The following is a 15,845-nucleotide window of genomic DNA, read 5'->3' on the forward strand; positions in this document are numbered from 1 at the left end:
TTGCAAGGATTTTTTGGGTGGCGAATTTGCAGATCAGATCTGTACGTTTTGGTGCAAGATCTGCAGAATCTAATTGCAGATCTGTATTCCTTGTGAAAAAATAGCCGATTTCAAAAAAAAAAAAATCGGTTGAATCGGAGTTCGGATGAAGAAGATATCGCTGATTTAAAAATCAGTGGGGTTGCAGACAATTTTCAGGGCAGCGATTTTGCGGCGCAGATCTAGAAGTCCTGGTGCAAGATCTGCAAGATCTAATTGTATATCTGGAATCTTTGTGAAAAAACACATGATTTAAAAAAAAAAAATAGTCGAATCGGAGTCCGGATGAGGGAGATATCACTGATTTAAAATCAGCTCTTTCTGCAGAAATTTTGGGTGACGGCGGGAGAGTAGCAGCGCAGATCTGAAATTCCAGTGTCTAAATCAGGATTTCTATCACATGGGCAGATGCAGAAGGGTTGTTCCATTTCTAAAAATAGGTTATAATAGAGATTCTGAGCAATATTGACGGATCGGTGACCATTTCAATTTTTCACCAATATTTTTGTGATGGCGGGCCTAGATCGGAGTTCGAGGGACTTGTATAAATTTGACGGTTCTCACACGTCAACATGGCTAGCACAAATGGAGCAGTATTTCAGATTGACTCATATCCTAGATGATTGGACTAAGCTTAGGGAGGGGACCATGTACTTGGACAATGAACGATGGCAATGGGCGGAATGGCATCAGCGTTGCAATGGACCTTTTCAGAATTGGGATGCCTTCAAAAAAGCTCTTATAAAGCGCTTTGACCGTAAATCAAATCTGGTGGATAAGCACACACAGACAGACACACAGCCTAGCAAAGCTTTTACAGGAAAGAAGGAAACCAAGGAACCAAAAGGGTTATTTTTCGCTGGTATCTTTGTATTGCAGGTTCATGGATTGATTCAGAAGGAGAAAATCATTGTGTCTATCAATCCGAGTTGCAAACAAAATCTTATAAATGTCAACTTGGCAAAGAAATTGCAAGTCCCAGCAAAACAAATTGAACATACAGAGGTTGATGATAAGGATGTTCAAATCTATAAAGATTTGAAGCTTTCTATGGATAAGTATGTGTTTCATGGTGATTTTTATGCTTCAGATATGGATAACATGGATGTTGTTTTGGGATACCCTTGGATGGAATCCGTGGGTACTATCAATATTAATGTGCAGAAGAAATTCCTGAAGCTATGGTATAAAAAGAAGAAAATTACATTACAGGATATTTCCATCTATAAACAGGTAGAGCACATGGAGGCTGAAGCAGAAGATGTTCAAGGGACTGACATATCAGATGATGAGCAGTTGATGGTCGACAATCAAACACAAACAGAGGCTGAAGCAGAACAGGTTACAGGTGCTGACACATCTGACGAGGGTTCAGTGGTTGAAGTTATATTAGAAAAGAAGCCACGACAACAGGCACCACATCAGGGTGAATTAAAGAAAAAGACACCGTGGGTTAAAAATTCAACATATCATCACCCCGCAAGAAAACAACCAACAAGATAGCAACCAACTAGCCACAAGGACAACAACCCCCGTATGATGGATAGCAAGGAGCCTAGATCCACCTACTACACATCAACACAGAAGAGCTGCCATGGTCAACTTCCATCTCAAGCGAGCGAGGCACCAGCGAGATCGAGGGTTCACCTTTCTCTTGGATGGCTAGTTGCACGTGCATGGTATCAGTGGACTACTCTTTTGAGTAGGTCTTATTATTTGTGTTCTTCCCATGTTTCGGGGACGAAACATGCTTAGGGGGGTGGAATGTTATATACCTAGGGGGGATAATATGGGGTACCAAGGGGGGTACCCAAGGTAATAATGTAATAATGGGATGGGCCATAGTAATAAATAAGGTGGTTAACCCATGTCATGTAAGGGACCACAAGTAGTTAATAATAATGTAATGGGCCCATGGTATTAGTTGATGGTATGAGGGAACCATGGTAATGACCCATGGTATTGTATGTATGAGGCCTATATAGAGGCTAGAGACTCCACATGGAGAGATATGAAGATGAAGTGAAGTATTATTGTACGAACAGGCATATGGCTTGTGGAGTGTTCTCCTTCCTTAAGGAGTGAATGTATGGTGTTGCCCTACCTTAAGGGTTTGATATCAATAAAGAAGCATTTCTATCTATTTTGATCGTGTTCTTTCTTGGGTTTATTTCTGTTATCATATATCTTTTGGATCATATCTACAACAAAATGAAAGTTAAGTATGGATGGTAATGGTGATTTCTACAGTGATTTTCCAAACTTAAAAGTGTTCAAAAAGAAAGCTCTAAATTAACTGTAATGAAATCAATTCTTAAGAGGAAGTAAATGTATCAAACAGTGAACTAAATTGCATAAAGGAAACTAATCACACTACTTCAACCCCTGTTCTGATCCTTTACCCTTCAACTCAATCTGCCTTATGGGAAGAAATCATGAAAAAGCTGAGCAATATGATATTTAAATTGCAAGAAATTAAATTGCATAAAGGAAACTAATCACACTACTTCAACCCCTATTCTGATCCTTTACCCTTCAACTCAATCTGCTTTATGGGAAACAATCATGAATAAGCTGAGCAATATGATATTTAAATTGCAAGAAAGCAAACTAAATCATACTACAATAAGCAATATTCTGATTCCTTACTAATAGAGTCACTTGAATATAGAAAGAAACCATAAACAAATGAGTAGTATGATGTCTAAGTAGCAGAAAAATAAATAAGAAAAACACAATTTGAAAAATGATAGTGCTGGAATTAAACTTCAGAAAATGAAAATCAGTAGGAAGGACAAGATGATCTCATGTCAGTAGTTATCAAAAAAAATATGTAAATCTGCCCGGGCTACCTACAACAAAACCTGTAAAAGAAGCACTGATCAGCTAACAGTTAGAAAAGAAACATAAAGGAAATATAGACAGCAATGATCATCAGAACAACACACTATATATACAAGCAATGATTGAAAAAAAACAGTAAATGAAAGCAAGTAAGAAACTATACAAAGCTCTGGTGTACAGGGGCCCTCTGCAACCTCGGCCAGTCAATCACTTAGTCACAAATCCGATTCAGAAAAACTGTCTTCTCATGTATTTAAAGTGAAATGCAGTACAGTGGGTGACAACAGTCGAAATTACAATACAAAAGCTAATCCCTTCAGCGTATATCAACGCGTTATTTATAAGAAAAAGATGCTGCAACTAATTCCTAGATTTATGCTGCTAAGAGACACGTAAATTTCCTTGAGCCGAGATCTAGCTTGATGGTCATGAATTCATGGCGTGGTGGCTGCTTGGTTTAGTTCACGAGCTGCTCTCCAGGTGTGCCAATACCTCCGAAAACTAAGGATCATGCCACGCAAATCTTCACGTGGGCAAAACAGAGCCATGCCACTGCGAAATTCTTCATTTGGCCCTTCCTTTGACCATCATTGATTGCGACTGTTTATGAATGATTTCGATGATCTGAGGGGACACACCCCATGTACACGTCACGTGTAGCTTACCCATGTGGTTGGTTTCTCCATTAGACACCTGTAGCATAGCCTTTAACAACATGGCTACGGAAACTTGGGCTGGCTGCGGAAAGTGACAAGTTTCCGCAACTGCTTGAACAAAAATCTAAATCAAACAACAGTCATAAGCATAGTTAGCAAACCATTCCATAAGTTCTTTTTAAACTATTATGCAATGATTTGACAGCTTGGTGGACGAAGTAAATGGAAAAAGAAGGCTGAAAGGGTATATAGGGAAGTCAGGTTTGGGACTCAACATACCCCCACTGTGAAGGTGTTGCATGTCCTCATGCAACCAAAATTTAGTCACCCCTTTCTAATCCATATGTTCTGATGCTTCTGCTAGGACATCTAGCCCTGTTTTCTTTTTCTTTGGTGCTACCACCATTCTTCGTTTCCTTATTAGACACCTGAACTTGAGATTAATCAATGCTCTGCTCAACTTTTTGCACTTTTTCTTCAGCTTCTTGTTTTTCTTTTGCCATAGTCCTAAATGGAGCATAGTGTTATCATGAATAATGTTATCTACCTTGCTCTGCTCTTTGAGTGCTTCATTTTCCTGCTTGATATGCCTATTTAGGACTTCGAATTCAAATACCTCCTGTTTCAAAGACTGAACTTGTGCATCTAGTGGCAGAGTGGTACTTGGACCTGCAACTGACTTTTCTAATGATTCTAAGTAGTCATATACTTCCTGTTGATTGGGGTTACTTCAGGTGTCTTTCTTGGAATGAGTTCAAAATCTGGTGGAGGAGGAGGACTGCTCTCCAAATCTGGCCGAGAAGAGCTTTCATCATGTGTAGGACTTATTTCAATGCTTGGTTGAGGATGAGGTGGACTTCGGCCAACTGGAGTTTTCTCCGGTGTCTCTCCACCTAAGTCAATGAAGTGGGGCCGTTTTACTTGCGTTTTACTCCCTTTTCCTCTCAACCTTGTGCTTTTCCTTAAGTATGGTGGACTAGTACTCTTTTCTTGTATACTCTGTTTTCGTTTTGCATTTTTCTTTGCTATAGCAGCAGCCTGAAGATGTACTAATCTTTCTGACAATGGTTGATAATCCTCCTCTATGGATTGCTAAGGGGATGGGTAGACTTCTTGGATGGTTCTTTTGCCTTTTTCTTTCTTTTGTTTCTTGTCTTTAGCTCTATCTTCTTCTTCTTTTTGGCCAGTTTCTTGAGTTTCTATAGTAGGGGAGTCTTGGACTGTAGTGCTTTTTTCTCTCCTCCTACTTTTTCTTGGTGTCCTCGGTGTGCTACTTTCAGAGGCCTCAGATGGCTCTTGGAAGTAGTTTCTTATCAAGAATTGCTCCGATGTATCTTTGTTTTTCCTTAAGTGGTCCTCAATAAGAATTTTTATAAGTCCATGATGGTATAGATGAGGGTCTATATTTCCTATGTGTTTTTGGACTGTAATGCTCATCTTCTTCAAACTCAAGAGCAAGAAATAAGGCAAATTAAGAGTCTGATTTTCTAAGAAATTCATCAACAGTTTAGCATGGTACATATACATCGAACCGAAGCATCCTTCACAGGTGATAAATGTTTGGATAACTAATAGTAGGCTAGCCCATTCTTCCTTTAATGCATGAACAGGGATTCCTTTAGTAAACACGGTGGTGTCCATACCTGGGTTTCTTAGCATGATTCTCCATGCCTGTTCATCCACGCTTTTATTTTTGAACCATATTTCACCCTCCTGAGGTAAGCCTGTAGCAGCTGCTACCGTTGTTTCGGTCACTGTAAGCTTCAAATCTCCAATCTCCACTTTCTGACCATCAAATGACCGTGCAAAAGCCTTGGTTACTTCTTTGTTATAGCCTTTAAACCTTTGAATGAACCGTAACCACTTAGCTTTCTTCAGTAAATCCTTGGCCTGAGGGTAACCTTCTAGGTATTTTGGTCCTTCTGGCTCTGCCCTGAGTAGTTTTCCCATTTCTTTCCCTGTTTCGAATTTCAGCTGAGGATACAATTGCGTATGAGGATTTTAACAGAGGACAGTAGCTCGGTTGCAGGGTTTATGGTAAAAGGTAATGGTTGCAATCGATAGCAGGTGACGGGAATGCTTCGGATTACAGGCAGAACAGAGGATAGACAGTGGTGAACGGGTTTACAGACTGAAGTGCATGTATATGAAAGGAAGGTCTTAAATGAAATGGTAAGTGATCGGTAGTGGAGGCGAGATCTTTTTGAATTAACGGCTGCGTACGAGAGATCACACGTTTTTAATAGATAACTACGGAAAATACGGTGAAGAAGAGCTGTAAGGAGATTGGTCACATCTCATGAGCGCAGGTGGCAAATGAAGTGCAGTTAGCTTGAGTTTAAACCCGAAAAACCCATCATGAGACCGTTAAGAAATGCATGCTTGGTGTATGGAGTAATGTCGTGGGATAGGTGTGGTAATGGAGCTATCATATCGAATCATTGCACATAGTAGAACTTTTCATGGTTTGGTAACTATGCATAATCACGACTTTAATTGCTATTTGATAAAAAATTTTGCTCGTACCTTTGGAAACTTTGTCATTTCTTGCCCATAGCTTTTAGCCAACTGTTCTTTCTTGATGTCTTGGAGATGCTCCATGTCTTCATGGTATTTTCTCACTTACACCTGCATTTTCATGACTTTTTTACTAACATTTTGACTGTGTATTTGAAAAACAGAGTGATGGTGGCTACGGAAATCGTTTCTGGCTGCGGAAACTGTTTTTGGCTACGGAAACTGCTTCCAGCTGCGGAAACTGGGACAGCACCCACTTAGCTGAACAAATGTGGTTAGAAAAGAACTAACTGAGTGGAAATAGTTCTGAAAGGAACTTTTATTGATGAAATGAGTGGAATGGAATGAAAATGAAGTGGAGTGAAGTGAAGAGAAAATGTGAATGAGATGGAGGTGAAGTGAAATGGCAAATGAGGTGGAGTGAAGATGGAAAGAGAAGGAGAGTAGATTTTTTTTTTTAGAAAATATAGAGTGTCAAGTGTCCTTGATTTTCACTCCATATTTTTTGTATAAGACTGCCAATCTATGATTGGTTTTCAGGCTTATACAATTTTTTTTCTTTTTTAACTGAAAGAATAAAAGGCTAGGCTGGTGGGGAAGAAGGATTCTTATCCACCAGCCTTATTGCAGAATTCTCTTGGAACATCTTGACAAATTCTTCTTTTGAGAGTGACTTATGATAAATTTTCAATCAGTGGCCATTCACAAGAAAAGAGATCTGAAATTGATCAATGGTCTTGACTCTTACTGCTCCATTGTTAAAGACTTTGCCAATTTCATATGGCCCAAGCCAATGGGTCTGAAATTTACCTTTAAAGTCTTTGAACTTGGAATCAAACAGTAATGCCCAATCTCCCTCTTGAAACTTTCTCTCTTTGATGTATCTGTCATGCCATTTAGCTCTTTGATGTTGAACTAGATCAGTCTTTAAAATTGCTTCTTGTCTGATTTCATCTAGCTCATTCAGCTGCTCCATTCTTTACTTTTGGGCTTCTGATAGATTCATACCCAACTGGACTGCCATCTTGAAAGTTTTGACTTGAAACTCAATGGGGAGCAGGACTTCTTTCCCATAAACAAGTTCATAGGGAGAATGCCCTGTTGTATTCCCCCATGTAGTTCTGTAGGCCCATAAGGCTTCATGAAGCCTTTCTGCCCAATCTTTTCTGTGTAGATGAACAGTTTTGGTGATGATGCTTTCAAGAACTTTGTTTGTAGACTCCACCTGGCCATTTGCTTGCGGATGGTAAGGAGTAGATTTTCTGTGCTTGATTTTGTATTCTTCCCTCAGCTTCTCCATCAAGTTAGATGTAAATTGACTTCCCTGATCTGTCACAATTTCTCTTTGGACACCAAAACGAGTAAAAATATCCTCAGAAAGAAATTGAACAACTGAATTTTCAGTGGCAAAAGGCAATGCTTTAGCTTCTACCCATTTAGTGAAATAATCAGTGCATACCAATATATACTTTTTCTGTTTAGATGGTGGATTAATAGGTCCAATGAAATCTAAAGCCCATTTTTCAAAGGGTTCGATGAGTACCTGTGGTTGTAATGGCATTTCATTTGAAAGAGTCGGTCTCCCAACTCTTTGGCAGCTGTCACACCTTCTGACATATTGTTTTGCATCTTTGAAAATGGAAGGCCAATAATATCCTAAAGAAATGATTTTATAGGCCGTCCTTTTGTCAACAAAGTGTCCACCGCATGGTTCATCATCACATGCCTTGAGGATGTCAGGCATTTCATCTTCCCAAACACATCTTCTGATCACACAATCTAGCCCTGTTTTAAACAATTCATTAGAAATCCATGAATAACTTGAACTCTCTTGAATAATTTTTCTTTTTTCACCAGGAAATAGATGTGGAGGTAGCTTTCCTGTAGCCAAATAGTTAGCAATATCTGTATACCAAGGAGTCTTAGTAGTTATTGCAAATAAATACTCATCTGGAAACTTATCCTCTACAGGAGAACCTTCATTAGTATTTTGGATTCTAGACAAGAAATCAGCTACTGTATTTTGTTTCCCTGGTCTATCCAACACAGTAATATTGAATTCTTGTAAAAGTAAGAGCCATCTTGTAACTCTGCCATTAGTAACAGGTTTATTCATGAAATATCTAATTGCAGAATGATCAGTATGGACAAAGGTTTCATAGCCAGTTATATAGTGTCTAAACTTATTGATTGCATGAACAACAACTAAGAACTCTTTCTCAGTCACAGTATAGTTTAACTCAGTGGGAGTCAAATTTTTACTGGTGTAGTAAATGGAATAAGGAACTAAATCCTTTTGTCCCAACACAGCTCCTAGAGCTGTATCTGAAGCATCTGTGGAAATATGGAAAGGAAGTTTCCAATTTGGCCCTCTCAAAATGGGTGCTTCAGATATTCTTGTTTTCAAAGTTTCAAATGCAGATTGACAATCAGGATCCCATTTGAATTCACAGTCTTTTGTAAGTAATTTGAAGAGCGGAGATGCTATTTTGGTGAAGTTTTCAATAAATCTTCTATAGTATCTAGTAAATCCAAGAAAACTTCTAACATATTTTTGACAATTTGGAATAGGCAACTTGGAGATGACTTCAACTTTTGATCTATCAAATTTAATCCCATCCCCTGAAATATGATGTCCTAAAACAATCCCTTCAGTAAACATCATAAAGCATTTTTCATGACTTAATGATAGGTTTGTTTCTTTACATCTTATAAGGACTTTTTCCAAATTCTCTAATGCCTCTTCAAACGAATTACCATAAACTGTAAAATCATCCATATAAACCTCTACACAATCATGGATTAGATCGGAAAAGATTCCTAGTACTGCCCTTTGAAATGTTGCGGGTGCATTACATAATCCAAAAGGAAGTACTTGGTAAGCAAAAGTTCCCCATGGAAAGATAAATGTGGTCTTGTCCTGATCTTCAGGTGCTACCTGAATCTGATTGTAGCCACTAAAACCATCCAAAAATGAAAAATACTTTTTGCCTGCTAAAGTATCTAATACCTTATCGATAAAGGGTAAAGGAAAGTGATCCTTCAAAGTTGCTTTGTTCAATTCTCTGTAATCAATGCATACCCTCCATTTACCATTCTTTTTAGGTACTATAACCAAAGGAGAAACCCATCGGCTATCTGAAATTGGATAAATGAAGTTTACATTAAGTAACTTTTGGAGCTCTTCTTTCACTATCTCCCTAAGGTTTGGATTCATCCTTCTCTGAGGTTGTCTGATTGGTCTACTGTTTTCCTCAATGTAGATGTGATGAATGCAAGTCTTAGGGTCAATACCTTTCATATCAGTATATTCCCATGCAAATGCAGTAGAATGTTTTTGCAAGATTTTGGTTAGTTCTTCCTATTGTGATCTTTCCAAATTTTTGTTGATATTCAATGTTTTTCCTGGAAAGATCTCAATGGCGAAACTACCAAACTCTTCCATAGAGAAAAGAGACATTTGTTTAGATGATAAATACTCAATGTCAGAATCTAACTGAAATTGTGTGTGGTCATATTCTGAAGATGTTTCAGAGTTTTCTAATGTGTTCGGAATTTGACTATCTTCACTAACTTCAGAAATGGCAAAGACAAGTTGTATAGTATCTTCATCATCAATCCACTCATTATCTCCTATTTCTGTAATTTCTTTTGCTGGAGGATACAGATTGAATTTCTTTGTCGAATTACCATCAGAAATATACATATCCCCAGACCTACAACTGATGAAAGCATCGGCTGTGGCTAGCCAAGGTCTTCCTAAGATGAGAGGGTGTCCTCCTAAATTACTCTTGGGGGTTAAAATCATAAAATCTACTGGATATTCCCAAGAGTCTAAGGAGACTGAAATGTCTTCTAATACACCATCTGGTTTAATAATTGATCGATCTGCAAGTTGCAGTAAAGTAGGTGTAAAGAGAAGATTAGGAAGTTTCAGTTGTTCCATTAGTCTGTCTACTCATAATGTTGATAGCAGCCCCTAAATCAATCAAAGTATTTGGAATTTCTACCCCATTGATATGTGTTTTGACAATTGGACTATCGGGATCTACATATTTCTGCATAGTAATTTTTCCCATCATGATGTCTGCAATTTTCCCTACCAGGTGGATTCTTCTTGTGTCTCTAGGTTTCCTTCCTGGTCTTTTATGACTCAACTCCTTTATTGTTTTTGCTAGAATAGGAATCTCTCTAATGGCTTGTAACAAGGGAATCTTGATACAAACATTCTTCAATTCATCTAGAAAATCATAGTCAGGCAACAAGATTTGGTTTTCCACCCCTTTGTCAATTTGTAATCTTTCAGGAAAAGGAGGTGTGGATGAAGATGCAGGTTGCTCAACTATAGGAGTTGTGGGGGTTAGCTCTTTTTCTTTCTCTTTTTGAGTGTTTGGGTTTTGAAGAGATTCTTCAGAACCCTTATTGGCTTCAAGAGAATCTTCCTCAGAAATGCTTTGATTTTGGTCATCTATAGAAGGTTTATCTAAAACTCTACCAGATCTGAGTTGTACATCATTGAGAGGAACAATCATATAGGTAGGAAATTGTTGACCTTCTACCATGTAAGCATTTTGAGGGTTTTTATTATTGGGGTTTAGCAATGGCTGAGAAGGAAGTTGATTTGACTTTTGTTGGAATGGAAGCAAGAGTTGAGAATTTGGGTTCTATTGAGATGGTTGTTGTTGTTGAAATGGAAATGATAGTTGTGGGTTTTGATTTGGAAGTTGTGGAGCTTGTTGGTTTTGAAAAGATGGAGGATATTGATAAAATTGAGCAAATCTCCCATAAGGATTTTGCATGCCTTGTACCCATCATTGAAAAGGATTTTGAGGTTGGGACCAAGGTTGTTTCCAAGGATTCCAATTTGGTGGGGTTTGAAAGTTCATAGAGTTATTAAACCCTTGGTTTTGTTGCCCCTGCCAAGGTCTCCTTGCAACAAAACAGAGAGACTCAATTGTATTTGGATCTTTTTGGAAGACAGTTTTGAGCCCAGGAATTGAAGGACAATCCTTGGTCTCATGATTCTCTAAACAAATCGCACATGTTTCTACAACTTTTGCATCCAAGGGACATTCCCTCAGAGCATGTTTTTTTCTACATTTTGGGCAAAAGATGGCTAAAGCTTCAGCTTCTGCTTTCTGCTTATTGTGGATCTTAAGAGTGTCTAGTTGCTCACTAAGACTCCCTAATATATCAGTTTTGAATTCATCAAGCATATTGCCAATCTCAGCCCTACTTACTGATCCAATTGCAGATTTGTTTGCTCTGATGAGAGAAGGATCTCTAGGCCCTTTTCCAGTTTTAGATTTTCTTCTTGAGAGATGGACACACAGCTCTGCTATATCATGAAGTGGAAGTTGAGATATGTCTCCTTTTCCCATCATGTTCAAAATATCTATCCATTCATCTCTAATGGCTTTTAATAGAAGGGCTTTCAAGGTTTCCTCATCTAGGTTACTCATTTTTGCTTTTTTCAGATTGTATTGGAATCTTTCAAGTAAATCCTCCAAGTTTTCATCTTCTCTTTGTACCATTTTAAATACTTCATCCTTGTGGTTGGTAGGCATACAATAATACATGTATCTATCCAGAAATGTTTGTTTCATATCATTCCAAGTCCTAATGGATTGAGTGAGTAATCCCATGAACCATTTCAAAGCAGCTCCTTTCAATGTTGAAGGAAACAATTTGAGTTTTTGAGAGTCTTCCAGATAATCATAGGTTCGACACACGACCTCAAACTCAAATAGAAATGTTTCAGGATCTTCATTTCTTAACCCATGAAAGTTTGGGAGAACAGATGGTGAAATATTTTTCATTGTTGCTCGAGAATCCTCATCGACTATAGGAAATCCAAATGAGTTATATCCATCCCTATTTCCCCCATTGTTACCTCTACCTCCTCCATTATTTCCTCCTCCCCGTCCTCTACCTCTACCTCTACCAAATCCGTTAACTCCCTCTTCTGTCATGGTAGTTTTTTCAGAGATTTCAGAGTCCTCTGGTTCCTCTACTAATGGTGAACGAGGAGGAATTTCTCCCTCTTCTTCCTCAGATGATTCTACTTCTTCAATTACAATGTGTCTCCCTGTAGAAGGAAAGAAAGGATCTTTTCCTAATTCAGATTCGATGGATGGTGAGGAAGAGTCTCCTAACTCAACTACTGCCTCTTGAATTCCAGCAATCCTAGGGCTAGGAGTGTAGGTTGGAGATAATGGAGGTGTCTCTTGTCTATTCCTTGAGGTAGATGGAGTTGTGAAAATCGAACTCTTGGCTCTAGCTAAAAACCTTCCCCTAGAATCTCTTGCTCTATGCATATTATTTTTATTTTTCTTCAAGTTAGGCTAATAATTCTCTTTCTGATCTTCCAGGTCACTCTAGGTGCAAGAAGAGAGCATACTCAAGAAACTATTGAACCAATAAATTTCTCTTTTCTGATCCTCCAGATCACGCTAAGTGCAAGAGGAGAGCATACTTTGAGAGATTATCAGTTTTCCTTCCTTGAATTTTTTTTTAAGAAATTGGCTACCTAGTTTCACTTCCCCGGCAACGGCGCCAAAATGTTTGGTCAATTTAGTGTGTTCTAAATTGCTGATTAAAATGTTAATCCGGGATTCGTAAACTGACGAAGTGAAGTGTACTATATATACAAGATAAGCATTTTCTTAGTCTTTTGTCATTTTTGAGTTTTTTGAAGTTTGTTTTTGGATTTATCTTTTATGGATTCCCTGGTGTGTGATGGCGAAAATGAAAGTTAAGTATGGATGGTAATGGTGATTTCTACAGTGATTTTCCAAACTTAAAAGTGTTCAAAAAGAAAGCTCTAAACTAACTGTAATGAAATCAATTCTTAAGAGGAAGTAAATGTATCAAACAGTGAACTAATGACAATGGCCCAGTATCCTTACTGCTGTATGAAAAAGAAAGTAAGAACTAAATCTAAAGCAACTCAAAGACTGAAAGCAAAGCAACTAATTCACACTACTTCAACCCCTGTTCTGATCCTTTACCCTTCAACTCAATCTGCCTTATGGGAAGCAATCATGAACAAGTTGAGCAATATGATATCTAAATTGCAGGAAATTAAATTGCATAAAGGAAACTAATCACACTACTTCAACCCTTGTTCTGATCCTTTACCCTTCAACTCAATCTGCCTTATGGGAAGCAATCATGAACAAGCTGAGCAATATGATATTTAAATTGCAAGAAATTAAATTGCATAAAGGAAACTAATCACACTACTTCAACCCCTGTTCTGATCCTTTACCCTTCAACTCAATCTGCCTTATGGGAAGCAATCATGAACAAGCTGAGCAATATGATATTTAAATTGCAAGAAAGCAAACTAAATCATACTACAATAAGTAATATTCTGATTCCTTACTAATAGAGTCACTTGACTATAGAAAGAAACCATAAACAAATGAGTAGTATGATGTCTAAGTAGTAGAAAAATAAATAAGCAAAACACAATTTGAAAAATGACAGTGCTGGAATTAAACTTCAGAAAATGAAAATCAGCAGGAAGGACAAGATGATCTCATGTCAGTAGTTATAAAAAAAAATATGTAAATTTGCCCGGGCTACCTACAACAAAACTTGTGAAAGAAGCACTGATCAACTAACAGTTAGAAAAGAAACATAAAGGAAATATAGACAACAATGATCATCAGAACATCACACTATATATACAAGCAGTGATTGAAAAAAAACAGTAAATGAAAGCAAGTAAGAAACTATACAAAGCTCTGGTGTATAGCGGCCCTCTGCAACCTCGGCCAGTCAATCACTTAGTCACAAATCCAATTCAGAAAAACTGTCTTCTCATGTATTTAAAGTGAAATGCAGTACAGTGGGTGACAACAGTCGAAATTACAATACAAAAGCTAATCCCTTCAGCGTATATCAACGCGTTATTTATAAGAAAAAGATGCTGCAACTAATTCCTAGATTTATGCTGCTAAGAGACACGTAAATTTCCTTGAGCCGAGATCTAGCGTGATGGTCATGAATTCATGGAGTGGTGGCTGCTTGGTTTAGTTCACGGGCTGCTCTCCAGGTGTGCCAATACCTCCAAAAACTAAGGATCGTGCCACGCAAACCTTCACGTGGGCAAAACAGAGCCGTGCCACCGCGAAATTCTTCATTTGGCCCTTCCTTTGACCATCGTTGACCGCGACTGTTTATGAATGATTTGGCTGATCTGAGGGGACACACCCCATGTACACGTCACATGCAGCTTACCCATGTGGCTGGTTTCTCCATTGGACACCTGTAGCGTAGCCTTTAACAAAATGGCTGCGGAAACTTGGGTTGGCTGCGGAAAGTGACAAGTTTCCGCAGCTGCTTGAACAAAAATCTAAATCAAACAACAGTCATAAGCATAGTTAGGAAACCATTCCATAAGTTCTTTTTAAACTATTATGCAATGATTTGACAGCTTGGTGGACGAAGTAAATGGAAAAAGAAGGCTGAAAGGGTATATAGGGAAGTGCAGGTTTGGGACTCAACATACCCCCACTGTGAAGGTGTTGCATGTCCTCATGCAACCAAAATTTAGTCACCCCTTTCTAATCCATATGTTCTGATGCTTCTGCTAGGACATCTAGCCCTGTTTTCTTCTTCTTTGGTGCTACCACCATTCTTCGTTTCCTTATTAGACACCTGAACTTGAGATTAATCAATGCTCTGCTCAACTTTTTGCACTTTTTCTTCAACTTCTTGTTTTTCTTTTGTCATAGTCCTAAATGGAGCATAGTGTTATCATGAATAATGTTATCTACCTTGCTCTGCTCTTTGAGTGCTTCATTTTCCTGCTTGATATGCCTATTTAGGACTTCTAATTCAAATACCTCCTGTTTCAAGGACTGAACTTGTGCATCTAGTGGTAGAGTGGTACTTGGACCTGCAGCTGACTTTTCTAATGATTCCAAGTAGTCATATACTTCCTGTTGATTGGGGTCTACTTCAGGTGTCTTTCTTGGACTGAGTTCAAAATCTGGTGGAGGAGGAGGACTGCTCTCCAACTCTGGCCGAGAAGGGCTTTCATCATGTGTAGGACTGATTTCAATGCTTGGTTGAGGATGAGGTGGACTTCGGCCAACTGGAGTTTTCTCAGGTGTCTCTCCACCTAAGTCAATGAAGTGGGGCCGTTTTACTTGCGTTTTACTCCCTTTTCCTCTCAACCTTGTGCTTCTCCTTAAGTATGGTGGACTAGTACTCTTTTCTTGTATACTCTGTTTTCCTTTTGCCTTTTTCTTTGCTATAGAAGCAGCCTGAAGATGTACTAATATTTCTGACAGTGGTTGATAATCCTCCTCTATGGATTGCTCAGGGGATGAGTAGACTTATTGGATGGTTCTTTTGCCTTTTTCTTTCTTCTGTTTCTTGTCTTTAGCTCTATCTTCTTCTTCTTTTTGGCCAGTTTCTTGAGTTTCTATAGTAGGGGAGTCTTGGACTGTAGTGCTCTTTTCTCTCCTCCTACTTTTTCTTGGTGTCCTCGGTGTGCTACTTTCAGAGGCCTCAGATGGCTATTGGAAGTAGTTACTTATCAAGAATTGCTCCGATGTATCTTTGTTTTTCCTTAAGTGGTCTTCAATAAGAATTTTTATAAGTCCATGATGGTATAGATGAGGGTCTATATTGCCTATGTGTTTTTGGACTATAATGCTCATCTTCTTCAAACTCAAGAGCAAGAAATAAGGCAAATTAAGAGTCTGATTTTCTAAGAAATTCATCAACAGTTTAGCATGGTACATATACATCAAACCGAAGCGTCCTTCACAG

This window comes from Pinus tabuliformis, chromosome 6, assembly GCF_031772625.1.
Source record: "Pinus tabuliformis cultivar Carrire ecotype Pingquan chromosome 6, CPIR1, whole genome shotgun sequence".
NCBI lineage: Eukaryota > Viridiplantae > Streptophyta > Pinopsida > Pinales > Pinaceae > Pinus > Pinus tabuliformis.